Source organism: Pogoniulus pusillus, chromosome 1 (genome assembly GCF_015220805.1).
Source record: "Pogoniulus pusillus isolate bPogPus1 chromosome 1, bPogPus1.pri, whole genome shotgun sequence".
NCBI classification, from domain to species: domain Eukaryota; kingdom Metazoa; phylum Chordata; class Aves; order Piciformes; family Lybiidae; genus Pogoniulus; species Pogoniulus pusillus.
In genome coordinates this window covers 16211527-16223990 of record NC_087264.1, presented here as the reverse complement: position 1 = coordinate 16223990, position 12464 = coordinate 16211527, and positions in this window count along the sequence as shown.

The following is a 12464-nucleotide window of genomic DNA, read 5'->3' as shown; positions in this document are numbered from 1 at the left end:
ACAAGTCATGACTTTACCTTGATCAATGTGGTCCTGCACATCTCTATCTTGGAAACATAACCTCTTCCTGTGCATTAAAGAGGAATCTTAACAGGCACCAGCCAGTACATTATGTATTTTGCTTTAGGACCATTTTGTACTAAACTCTTGGGTGAAATATAGTGCTAAGGATCAGCACAGTGAGTCAAATGTAGACTTCTCTCCTCTGAGACCTTCAACTACCAGACTATAGTATCAGAATTCCTTCGACCCCAGAAGTTTTGTAGTTCTTTTTGAGCCAGTAATGCTGCCCCAACAAGTGGGAAAAGGTGTGTTCTCTTCTCTCCTGGTGCCTGCTGCCCTTCCTGGTGGCCAGGTACTTCATTTGAGATGGACTGTGCTGGCTTGGCCTCCCTCACATGCAGCCTTTTCATATCTACAAACAAGTACTATAATCACTATGCTGTTTCAGAAAATTAGCTTCCACCACAAGGTTGTTAATGGTCTGGATTACACACTCTAGGTTTGCCAGCTACTGCCTGGTTTCTGCCCTTGTAGGTCTGAAGCATGGTGTAGGTGCTTTATTTTTAAAGCCTGGTTCAGAGCCATAAGTAGATATGGAATTTCAGATAAAATTCCCTCCCTTTTTTAGATGCCTGATATTCAGATTTTTGATTCTTAATCTTAAGAAATATGCAGGAAGTAATTCAAAACAAGATTGCACCTGAAGCTTCTGACAGACATATGCATGTAAACTGGTCCAGTAGCTTAGTGGGAAATAAAGTACAGGAAGGTAACTGAAATTTGAACTTTAGAATATCTAGGGTGTGTTCATATTGAGAGGGTTAGTCATGAAAGCTCCTGAGGGAGGAGCGCAAGAAGCAAATTCCTTTAAAGACCCCACTCAAGAACAGTAAGACTCTGATGGACATGTATATTGCTAACAGAAGTAATACTAGGTAAGCAAAGAAGAAAGCAGTAGATCTGAATAGTAGGGCTGGAGAGATTTTTTAAATCAATGGGAATCTTTCCAAATTTGAAGATCTAACCTTATCTTTCCAATACTTTGGGTTATTAATCAGCGCAAAGACTAGGTGAAAGGGTAAATATGGTGGACCCTGAACAGCTAAAGGTGTAAAATAAGAATGCTTCAGATTTGTCAGTCAGAAGAGTAGGAATAATTAGTTGGTAATTCAGAAACTAGATCACTGAAAATTAAAGGCAGAAATTAAGGAAGATAAAGGCTTTGCTGAGAATCTAAGTTGTTTCTTTGCAGCATTCTTCAATACGGAGGATATCAGAGCAATACCTACTGGGACTTGCTCTTTTCTGGTAATCAAGATGTGACAGAAGAAGAGCTGGAAAAAATCGATAGTTTAAAAAGCAGCAAATCATCAACTCCAGATGGTACACTGAAAGGTTCTGAAGGAACTTAACATGAAATAGCTGATCTGCAACAAAAATATGCCTTCCCTAATTAAACCCAGCTATTTCACTGGAGAAGGGGAGGGCAACAATTACACCCAGAGCTAAAAATGTGATGGAGATTATCTGAGGTAGCATACACACTCTTTATCCAGACATCTATGTTTTCTAAGATGGTTGAAAACAATGTTTCAACAACAAACATCAAAAAGGAAGATGGTGCCATGATAGGTTCTATAGAACAAGGTTTCTGCAAAATAAAAATCACATCTCAGCATTAATCTGCTGCTACTCCAACTGGGCCAGTCTTGTCATGGACAAAGAAGCAGCAACCACTGTTACCTTGAGGTTTAGTTTCCATAAATGTCAAAGGAACTTTGACCTGGGTAGGACACAGTGAATTAAAGAGAGGAGATCTTGCTTCATAGCTCTTGGCTGGTGTGACCATGTCAGGCTGCATGTCCAAAAAGCCCTGACCATCCTTGGCATTTCCTTGATGCATGAGTCTTGTGACTTGTTCCTGCTCTGTGATGGTGTTGTCCCACCTTGTGACACCATGCTTTTGGTGGGATGAGTGAACCTTCTCCAGACTCTGAAACAAGTTAGCCACAGATTGCTTATGTGTGTCTGTTAGGTTTATATGTCTGAAAAGGTGAATATTGTGCAGAAACATGACATACTGCTGTCAAATTTGAAGTCTTGCAGAGCATGTAAAGGCCACTCTGGGAAACTGCAGTAGGGCAGAAACTAGGATTTGAGGAGCATATGTGGAAGTTCTGGTGGGGACATCTTCCTGCAGGTATCACCAAGATAGCTTTGTGCATACATGGGGAAACATTATGTAAAGGTAGGGGCTGGATGGATGAATCTTCTTTGCCACTGTCAATGTACCTATAGTACTGTTTCTTTTTTAAAAAATCTATCTTGAATTAGCTGTGTAACAGGAGGAATTTGGTACCTCCTGTACCTGTACAGGGATACAGAAAATGAACATGGCAAAATATCTAACTTCAGAAGAAGAGGGAATGTGCTAATTCCCCCTACCTCTAATGCATGAATTAATTAAATACAGTTTCAATGTCAACAGTTTCAATGTGTAGCAACATCCCTTTATGTTTACAGCAAATACTCTGGGTGATCTGAGAGGAAAATATCACAGTATCACAGTATTATCAGGGTTGGAAGAGACCTCATAGATCATCAAGTCCAACCCTTTACCACAGAGCTCAAGGCTAGACCATGGCACCAAGTGCCACGTCCAATCCTGCCTTGAACAGCTCCAGGGACGGTGACTCCACCACCTCCCCGGGCAGCCCATTCCAGTGTCCAATGACTCTCTCAGTGAAGAACTTTCTCCTCACCTCCAGCCTAAATTTCCCCTGGCACAGCCTGAGGCTGTGTCCTCTCGTTCTGGCGCTGGCCACCTGAGAGAAGAGAGCAACCTCCTCCTGGCCACAACCACCCTTCAGGTAGTTGTAGATAGCAATAAGGTCACCCCTGAGCCTCCTCTTCTCCAGGCTAAACAATCCCAGCTCCCTCAGCCTCTCCTCATAGGGCTTGTGCTCAAGGCCTCTCACCAGCCTCATTGCCCTTCTCTGGACACGCTCAAGCATCTCAATGTCCCTCCTAAACTGGGGAGCCCAGAACTGAACACAGTACTCAAGGTGTGGCCTAACCAGTGCAGAGTACAGGGGCAGAATGACCTCCCTGCTCCTGCTGGCCACACCATTCCTGATGCAGGCCAGGATGCCATTGGCTCTCTTGTCCACCTGGGCACACTGCTGGCTCATGTTCAGGCGGGTATCAATCAGCACCCCCAGATCCCTTTCTGTTTGACTACTCTCCAGCCACTCCGACCCTAGCCTGTATCTCTGCATGGGTTTGTTGTGGCCAAAGTGCAGCACCCTGCACTTGGAGCTATTGAACGCCATCCCATTGGACTCTGCCCATCTGTCCAGGCGGTCAAGGTCCCGCTGCAGAGCCCTTCTAATGTCATCATAATAATCCATGATCCTTTATCCTTAAAAATGATGAGGTATTTCCATCTTAATTTTAGGCTGGTTGGGATCACTCATTGCCTCCTTATTGTGTTCTTTGTGTACTGCTTCGGAGTTACCCATCTGCTTCCATACTGCCATTGAAGGCTGACAAACTACCTATGTTACCTGGGAAAAAAAATCACAGCAAGATTCTGTGGAGCAGCTTTAAAAAGAAAGCAAACAAACTGTAACGAATATTTCATGCCCAGACCCTTTGTTAAAAATTAGCAGTTTTCATCAACCTTCGGTCAGTGGTTCTTTGCTCATTTGTGAAGACAGTGGAACTCCTGCATCCTTGTGTCCACTTCTTTATCCTTTGTTCTGCCCATTAGAGTTCCTCCTCCATTTTTTCCTGATCGTTGTTTCCTTGTATTCTTCTCTCATTCCTGGTATGTCCCTCTCCTTCACTCCCTCTCTTAGGTGTGTGATGCTGCTGTTGCTCATATTCCTCTGTGCCTGTTCCTGTCTCCTCATAGCATTTTCAGCTCACAGTTGTACTGACTCTGGTGCCCAGCCACAGTTAGTTATGCCATAACAGCTAATTATGTGAGCTATGCTTCACTCCTGAGATATGTATATCTCACCATTGCAGTGTCCTCTGTTTTACAGTAACATTAAATGATACAAACCAACTAACCAAATAAAAATTAAAGGCATCTTGAGTGATCCTGCTGTTTTTCTCTTTGCTCTGTTCTGTATTCACATCAGTAAGCTCCATTTTTTCCAAGCATTTCAAGTTTTTTATTTGGAATGTGGTAGGGAACAGCGTCAGCCCACAAGATGCCTGCAGGAATGCTGTATTTATGGGTGATAAACTAGATTGCAGATTTTAGAAAGACTGTGTTCCACCTTTTCCTTTAGATTTTCTATGCAGTCACAGAATGGAGGAAAGAATGATGCGGAGGTGCCCAGGACATTTTAAAATTAGCTGATTTAGATGCAAAATTATTTTAGACATGGCAGCATGGAGTAGAGCAGTGTGGCTGTTTCACTCAGTTCACCAACAGTCCTGAGGGTCACACTGCTCAGGTTTTTCAGTCCTCTTCTTCATAAGAAAAGTCTCCCCTTTCTAAGGCCATGGGATGCTGTAGCTCATAGTGTTACACAGTAACTCAGCTGCTTGATGTGACAGTTTGACGATATGCAGGCTTGTGGGCTTTTCCAGATGCAAGATGCACAGTAAGAATTGAATTACTAAAACAGGGTTGATAGGTTTGAGTCTTTCCTTTCCATTTATGAAAATACTCATAACTGTCAAAGCTTAAGAAAACTAAGACCCTACCAAAAACCTGAACCATTTGTACATCAATGCCATCATCAGATGTTTATTTAGAACAGATTTCCATGTCTAAGTCTCAGACCAACATGCAGTGATCTTGTTACTTCTATACCAGCAGAATAGCAAGACAGCTCTGACATCTCTTCCTGTAATCAAAACTACTTTTGACTGGAGAACACAATAAGATGTTGATAATGGTTGCTTTAGAACAGTTCTCAAACTCACTTTATTCATCATTAAGACAGAAAACTTTCCTCCCCAGTAGCATGACTATGTAGTGTGAAAGACATTATAATCACAGTCTCAGAGAAGTTTGTGTCAGTTATCAATAACATCTTGTGAATTCCTCTTGGCATGAAACAATTTGAACAGGTCCAGAAGAGGGACATAAAGATGGTCAGAGGATTGGAGCACCTCTCCAATGAAGACAGGTTCAGAGAGTTGGGGTTGTTCAGCCTGGAGACGAAAAGGCTTCAGGGAGATCTTAGAGCAGCCTTCCAGTATCTGAAGAGTGCCTACAGGATAGCTGGAGAGGGACTTTTTACAAAGGTGTATAGTGATAGGGTAAGGTGTAATGTCTTCAAACTGGAAGAAATAGATTTAGATTAGGCATTATGAAGAGATTCCTCACCATGAGGGTGGTAAAGCACTGGAACAGCTTGTCCAGAGAAGTTACGGAGATTCTAACCCTGGAAGTGTTCAGAGCCAGTCTGGATGGTGCCTTGAGCAACTTGGTCGAGCAGGAGGTGTCCCTGCCCATGGCAGGGGGATTTGAACTAAATGATCTTCAAAGTCCCTTCCAACTCAAACCTTTCTACGATTCTAAGATGTCCAAATTGTGAATGTTTGGCTGAGCTCCAGCTACCAGAAAAATGAAGATATGTTTCCTGAGTATCCTGCCAGAGTGAGTTCATCACAAAATGGTGCAGTCCCAAATAGGACACTGCATCTGAGCCTCCTTCTTGACACGTCATTTTTCTGCTGGGCATCATACAGAGTGCATGATAGAGCTCTACAACATCTCTGCTATAGAGTACTTGTAGCTGAGCTGGTATCCTGAGAGGATGACAGGATTGTATCAGTTTGAATTTTATTAGGTAGTCAAATCCTTGTTTCACAGTACCTGCAGCTGGATTAATACTTCATCTGTTCACTGTCCTGCTTTGGCTGGAATTTCAAATGCTGAAGCCAATTTGTTGTTTGTAATTTTGCCTTCTGGTTTGTATCCTTCTGCTTTAATTTGACCACACTATGTTGGCACCTTGCTTTTTTAGTCTGGATGTTCTGAAAACAATTTTACACTTGAGATACTGCACAAGTCCTGGAGACTGGTTTCTGAGGACTTAACTTTGAGATCACATACTGGAGGATAGAGGTACAGAACTATAATTGGTTTCTTAGAGTTGATTTTCTCCTTCTATTAGTTGACCACAGGTGAGCGTATCACCTACTTAACATTAGATTGGCTCATGAGATTGAAGAGCCCTTACTCGCACTCATATTTTAAATGTCTCCTACTATTCCTTTTTAAATAGGCAGTTAAATGATAAGAAGTTTGAACCCAAAGTACCTATTTTCTTAGCCACTCTGGCATGTAGCTGAAAGCATCCAAAGTTTAGTATAGCTGTTAAATGATACACTTTTTTTTAGAACATACTGCTGCTGTTGATGATATGCCCCACTGGAGCTCAACAAATGTGTAATGCTTTCATTACCATGATAATACAAGCCTGTGCACTTTCTGATGAAATTCAAAGAGGTAATTTTGCTCTCTTCTACTTGTAATTAGGACAGAGCAAAGAGTTCAGGAGGAGACTCCCATCTCTTACAGCAGTTTATATGGCAGCTGTGGTCATGATGCCAGAGCAGGAAGCATGAGACTCTTTAGGCTTTATTACTGACTGTACTGGAGATGCTGCCTCCAGGCCTCAGGTTCTGTTTCTTGTTACATTAATGATTTAATATAATAATACAGTAATTATTATTTAATCAATTAACACTGATTAACCCACTGAGCAGGGTTTGTTCTTGAGCCTGTTTCTGCAGCACCAGTGGCAAGTGACCAACGATCAGTGGTGCTAGATTTGTTTATACTATCTCTGTGTCCTCCTCTGCAAAATGGGCTGTATGTGGCAGGATACACCAGATAAAAAGCACTTTGTTGTGTCGCTGCTGTCTCACAACTGACATCTAAAACATAGGCAGCTTTTAGCATGAGAGTTAGGCAAACATTGGCATCTTCATGGAGATGTCTACCTGTAATATGTCTGTCTGTGCTCTGGTCATAGTCAGTGATGGCCACTTAGTACAGCCAGAGGGGTCCAGAGAGGTGTGTGAGCTCAGTTAAATTGCTTAAACTTAGATATCTGCCATTTGAGGTGCCCTGGATTAAGCAGAACATCCAGAGAGAGTCTGGTGCAGGGCTTCTGTTGATCTAGAGTGGCAGCTGCAGGCCACATCAGACGTCTCTAGCTGTCACTTTATGCAACCAAACCTAGCTGTCTGCTTGAGGATAGGCTGAATTGTTCTCAAGCCTTTCCTTACTGTATTGGCAATATCTCCCAACAACTGCAACTAGACACACATCATTTGCATGTAGACATCTGGATGGAGAAATCTTCACCTCCAACTGAAGCCAGTCTCTTCTGGATGAAGATACAAGTCTGGCTCTTGAAGACATTTGGAGTTAAATATCTAGGTAGGCAGCTCCAGAGGGCAAACAATTCAGCCTATTTTTGATACCTATTATAGGATGAAATGAACTGTCCTCTGAAAGTGCCTTTCATCAAACTGACTACAGAGAGACACTAGGCATACTTGCTGCTTAATTCTCAGGTTAAGAGAGTGAAAGGCATCCCAGCTTTACTTCAGATGTAATCCTTTTAACGTCACTGACCCAGAAACAGCTTTCTACAATTACCCACAGGAAAGGCCATACAGGAGACCTGGTAATGATGTTCTGAACCTCAGGAGCATCTTGAACTTTGCAAAATAGAATTAACTTATAGTTGGAATTAAGCTAATCATAAGCTGAAAGCTTGCTTTTATATCTTCTTCAGATAAATCTTTGCGCCTTTGAAGTTCCAAGAAATCTGTGGAAAGGTGACTATCACTCTCTTTTCCTGGAAAATTTCAGTCTTCATCACCTGAGTGGTGATTCTTATCTCCTCCTCTTTTCCTCTCGTTTGAAAGACAAAAAACCCAGAATTTCAGTAAGGTTGGCCTGGAAGATGCACAAACTGTGATAGCTGCTGTGGGATTGGTGGGGGAAGTTTCATGTGGGAGTAATATTTTCAAATTAAGGCTGGCTGACCCAGATGCTTTTTATAGATATATCTCAGTTAGAAGCTTAAGTGAATTATATGGACAAAATTTTAAAAGGAGGTGAGAGGGTTAAAACTGGGGCAGCTGAAAAAGTACAGCAACAATGAATGTCTGAAAAGTGCCATAGGGACTATATAAGTCCACTATTCCCTTATCACCCTGGAAACACGAGGGAGTGGAAGTCATTGTAGAGAAGTAAAAGGTAACTCTTCAGTGGGTGTAAACTCAATTAACACCAATGGGATTAATTTTACCTACATCATTAAGAATCCAACTCTCACTAGTGTGGGCTGATGGCTCTGGTGAGAAGGTGATTGCACCAACTTGATCATTAAACAATATTATTTTACCTCTGTAATTTTCCAGAATGTAATATTCTTCAGTTGCTTTGATTAGTTTAGCACTTTTTTCTGTATATAAATGATGAGAATGACTGCAGCTTTAAACAGAGCCTGTTTGTTTGTTCCTTGCTCTTTTCCCTGTGTATCAAGTACGAGTGTGTAGAGATGAAAAAGCTAAGCAGTTTATACATGGTCCCTATTCCATGCTTAAATCCATGCAGAGAGTATATGTATTTGTATGGACTTCTAAGAAGACCAAGCAACAACATGACACTGGCAGTTTGCTGTCTGTGTTCCTGTAATGCCTTGTTTAAAAAGATACTGAATAATCTTAAAAGGTTTAATGAAGCAAGTTCAAGAGAAGACTGGATGAGGCATTTAGTGCCATGGTCTAGATGACTGGATAGGGCTGGGGAATAGGTTGGACTGGATGATCTTAGAGGTCTCTTCCAACCTGGTTGATTCTATGATTCTAAGTATGACATCAGGAACAGTAACAGGATATAGAACCAGTAGTAGTAGGGGATTTGCACAGGAGCTCACTGGAAAAAGCAAGAACGAAGCTGATATTCCTGATTGTTGTCTCTACACCACAAAGATAAGGCTCTCTTTAGCTGTCAGTTAGGCAGTCCAGATTTTCCTCTACGCATATTGGCTTTTGCAGTCAAGAGTGATGAATTAACAATTTTCAATATTTACTCTGTGCAAATAAATGGTCTGGAGATCAGCTAGGCTGGTAGCACATGATTGCAACATTAAGGCCATAAGTGAACTTCTCTCATCTGAGACCACCAAGCTACCTAACTCATGTCCAGTTGAGGAATTCTCTCCCGTCAGTTGCCATGTGCTGTTGGAAAGTAGCTTGACATGCTGTGATCAGCCAACTATGGTGACAGGTCCAGCTGTGTTCCCTGGCTCTAACTTATGGACATGACCTTGGAGCTTGGAATACAGCAGAGGTTGTTGTGCTGGATGAACGCTTGGGAGGATTTTCCACGTAGAAAATCTGCTGAAAGTAAGTGCACAGACAAAAAGTGAGAAGGGTAATTTGGCTTCCTGAAGTGGAAGATAATATAAGTGGGTTGTGCAGTACAGATAAAAATGTGATTCTTCTGGTGAATCTGTACCAATCATTTATCTTCTCCCCCTCCATGTCTGTGGCTCTCTCTTCATAGCCTTGTGTACATCTTTCTTTGAAGGAACACCAGAATCTCTTACTTGCAAATTTCTGGGAAGAATTGGATTAAAATAGACCAGAAATGAAGCACCTCTGCCTGGACATCAATTTTGTCTGCTTCTTGTAATCTTTTGAGTTGATTTTTAGCATTCCTTCTCTCCCAGATGCTGTCACAGCTTTCATATGTCAGCACAAAGCTTAGGCACCCTCTTCAATCAGTCATCCTGCCTCAGCAGAGTGGGTGCCTTGGCAGGCGTTATTTGCTGGAAGGAGAGATTTCACTTGAGTTAGACTGATAGTTGATGTTGGCAGTGGAACTGGAGGAAAATCATGGTTCTCTGAACATTGAAGGTGGCTAACTCAGTCACTAGAAAATATCATCCCTATTTTGGAATAATACATCTGACAAGTGAACCCACCTTCACTATTAGTTTGGATCATGAAAGGAAAACAAACTCTCTTATATAGAAGAGACTGCTTGTACTTACGTAAGTCACAGCTATGGATTCTGGGCTTGCACAGAATGCCTCCTTTTTACTGTACTTTTCCAGCTCATTCCATACAGTTTTGTGGCTGGGTGAAGTTTTTTTGGGGGGGTTTATTTTAAGAGTTTTTTTTTAAAAAAAGGAGGTGTTTTAATTGCACAAATATTTGGTGGGGAGGAGGCACATGTCAAAAGGTTTAAGCTTTGGGTTCAGTTTGGATGAGTGCCTGAAATTTAGCTCTGAAGGAGTGGCAATCTTTGTGTTTATAAATATTGATATCCACCTGAGGTTCTGGTCCCAACCAAGAGCAAGGCTTCTATTTCATTCAGGTTCCTCATCTCTGCTTACCACTATAGCAAATTAGCACTTTTTGGGCAAGCAACAAATGGCACAACTAACAACCATGTAGCACTTATTTTTTTTTTCTGAGCAATTTTGATGAGAACAACCAAGGTTTGGCCATGCTGCATATTTCTGAGGAAACTTGCCAAATTTGATATAAATTATATTTCTTTGGGAATTTGTCCACTCTTGGTTGGCCCAGGTTTATTAAATGTGAGGTGAGTGTTCAGCATCCTTTCTGTTCCCCAAAGCCACAAAGTGTTTAGCCATAAAACCTGGCACCCAGGAATGGATCATCAGGTCAGATAAAGTTTTAAAATACTTGAAGTAAAATTTAAAAGTTGGGAATTTATGGGGCTTTGTAATCTGAGTAGAAAAACATAGGTTTTAGAACTGGCCTTGAATGGATAAGTGAAAGCTGGATTGGGACTGGATAGGTGATGACGTTAGGAAACTTGGCAGGCATCTTTTTCTCACTATTTTTTAGGCTCCTAAGGAGAAGTACCTGCAGTACCATGTATTGCTGTGTAAGCAAGTATGTCTTTTCAGTCTACTCTTCTTTGCATGCATGTTTTCATATGTATGTGGTGATAAACTCTTGGCAACAGGCTGTCTGGGTGGATTTGGGAGGTTTTAGCTTTTTTTAAGGCTAGGAATGTCACAAAGGCAGGACATTTTGTAGTAGTTGGCAATTTCTGTCTCCAGTGTCTAGAAAGACAAGACACACAAAATATTACCATTCTGACTCTCATGCACCATTTTTCTAACCACAGGGCTGAGGTTATGCAGCAATACTTTTGTCTGAAGGAACTCTTCTTTCACCTGCAAAAGGTGAGCAGACGTAGGAGCTTCTTTTCTTAACCACCCATGATTGAGTACTGTTACTGTTTAATGTATTGGATTTCAGATAATTGCTAAATTTCTGAACTGCTGTCACAACTTATCCACAAGCAATTAATAATATTGATCATCCTACATTGACCTTGAGAGTTAATAACTGTTTTACCCCTTAGTTTCCCTTGATGAATGATGCATTCTACATGCCAACTCATAATTTTGTCAGGTTGTCAGATCACAAGGTCTGATCCTACAGACATTGAAGTGCAAGCAGTACTTCCTGCTACGTCTGTTTCTTTGGGATCAATAAGATTATTATGTCTAGGCTGAGCAAAAAAAGGACTTGTTATTACAGAATTTGGCCTGATAGGAAGTCTACAGAAATGTTGGCATATAAGTCAAATCACTTGAAAGCTGACTAGGACATATATATAAAGATTTGGGGCTCCAAAATCTATCTGGGTCTTATTTTCTCCATCAAATAGTAAAGACAGCCTGCCTTTCCCCCGATATCTTAATACTCTGTTTAAGGCATAGAATAGAGACAATGTTGGAAAAAAAAGTCTCATTTGAAGGGACTTTCAGAAGTCTTTTTGCTCTAGGTTGTCTGAACAACATCTTTTTTTCCTAAGTGACTTTGAACAAACTGAAGAATTCACTTATGTTTACCTTTTATAGGTCACAGGCTGCCGTCCTTGTGTAATCCTCATCTTCTTAGTTTTAACTTATAATGAATCACCTATTCATGTTTGAATGACATTTTTCTCTTAAACTCCTATTCCACTACATGCCTGTACATCTGTGCACATCCTTCTACTAAAATATTTTCTCCTGAAATACTGAGGATCAGAACTACTGCAGGGCTAGAAACTGAGAATTTAGCAAATAGGATTCTGTCAAAGTCTCAAGACATTTTTATTCTCTGCTGCAGAGAAAACCAAGCAGATCTGGAATGTCTGAAGTGGCACTACCAACCCTGAGCTGGGCATTACAGAGAAAAGCTTTGCAGAGCTTGTATTATCCAAGAGACACATAGTGAGGGAGTTTTGGGGAAGAAATGTGCCTCTTCATACCGGTTTTCTCACATCAGTGCTAACGCCCATTGGCAGAGCAGTGTGTGGGAATGATGTGCTGATAATCTCAGTGCTCCTTTTGCAGAGTAAATGGAGCACATTGTCTGTTGTCCCATAACAGCAACCACCCAGCTCTTCTTTAGCAGTGACTTTCTTCCTCTGT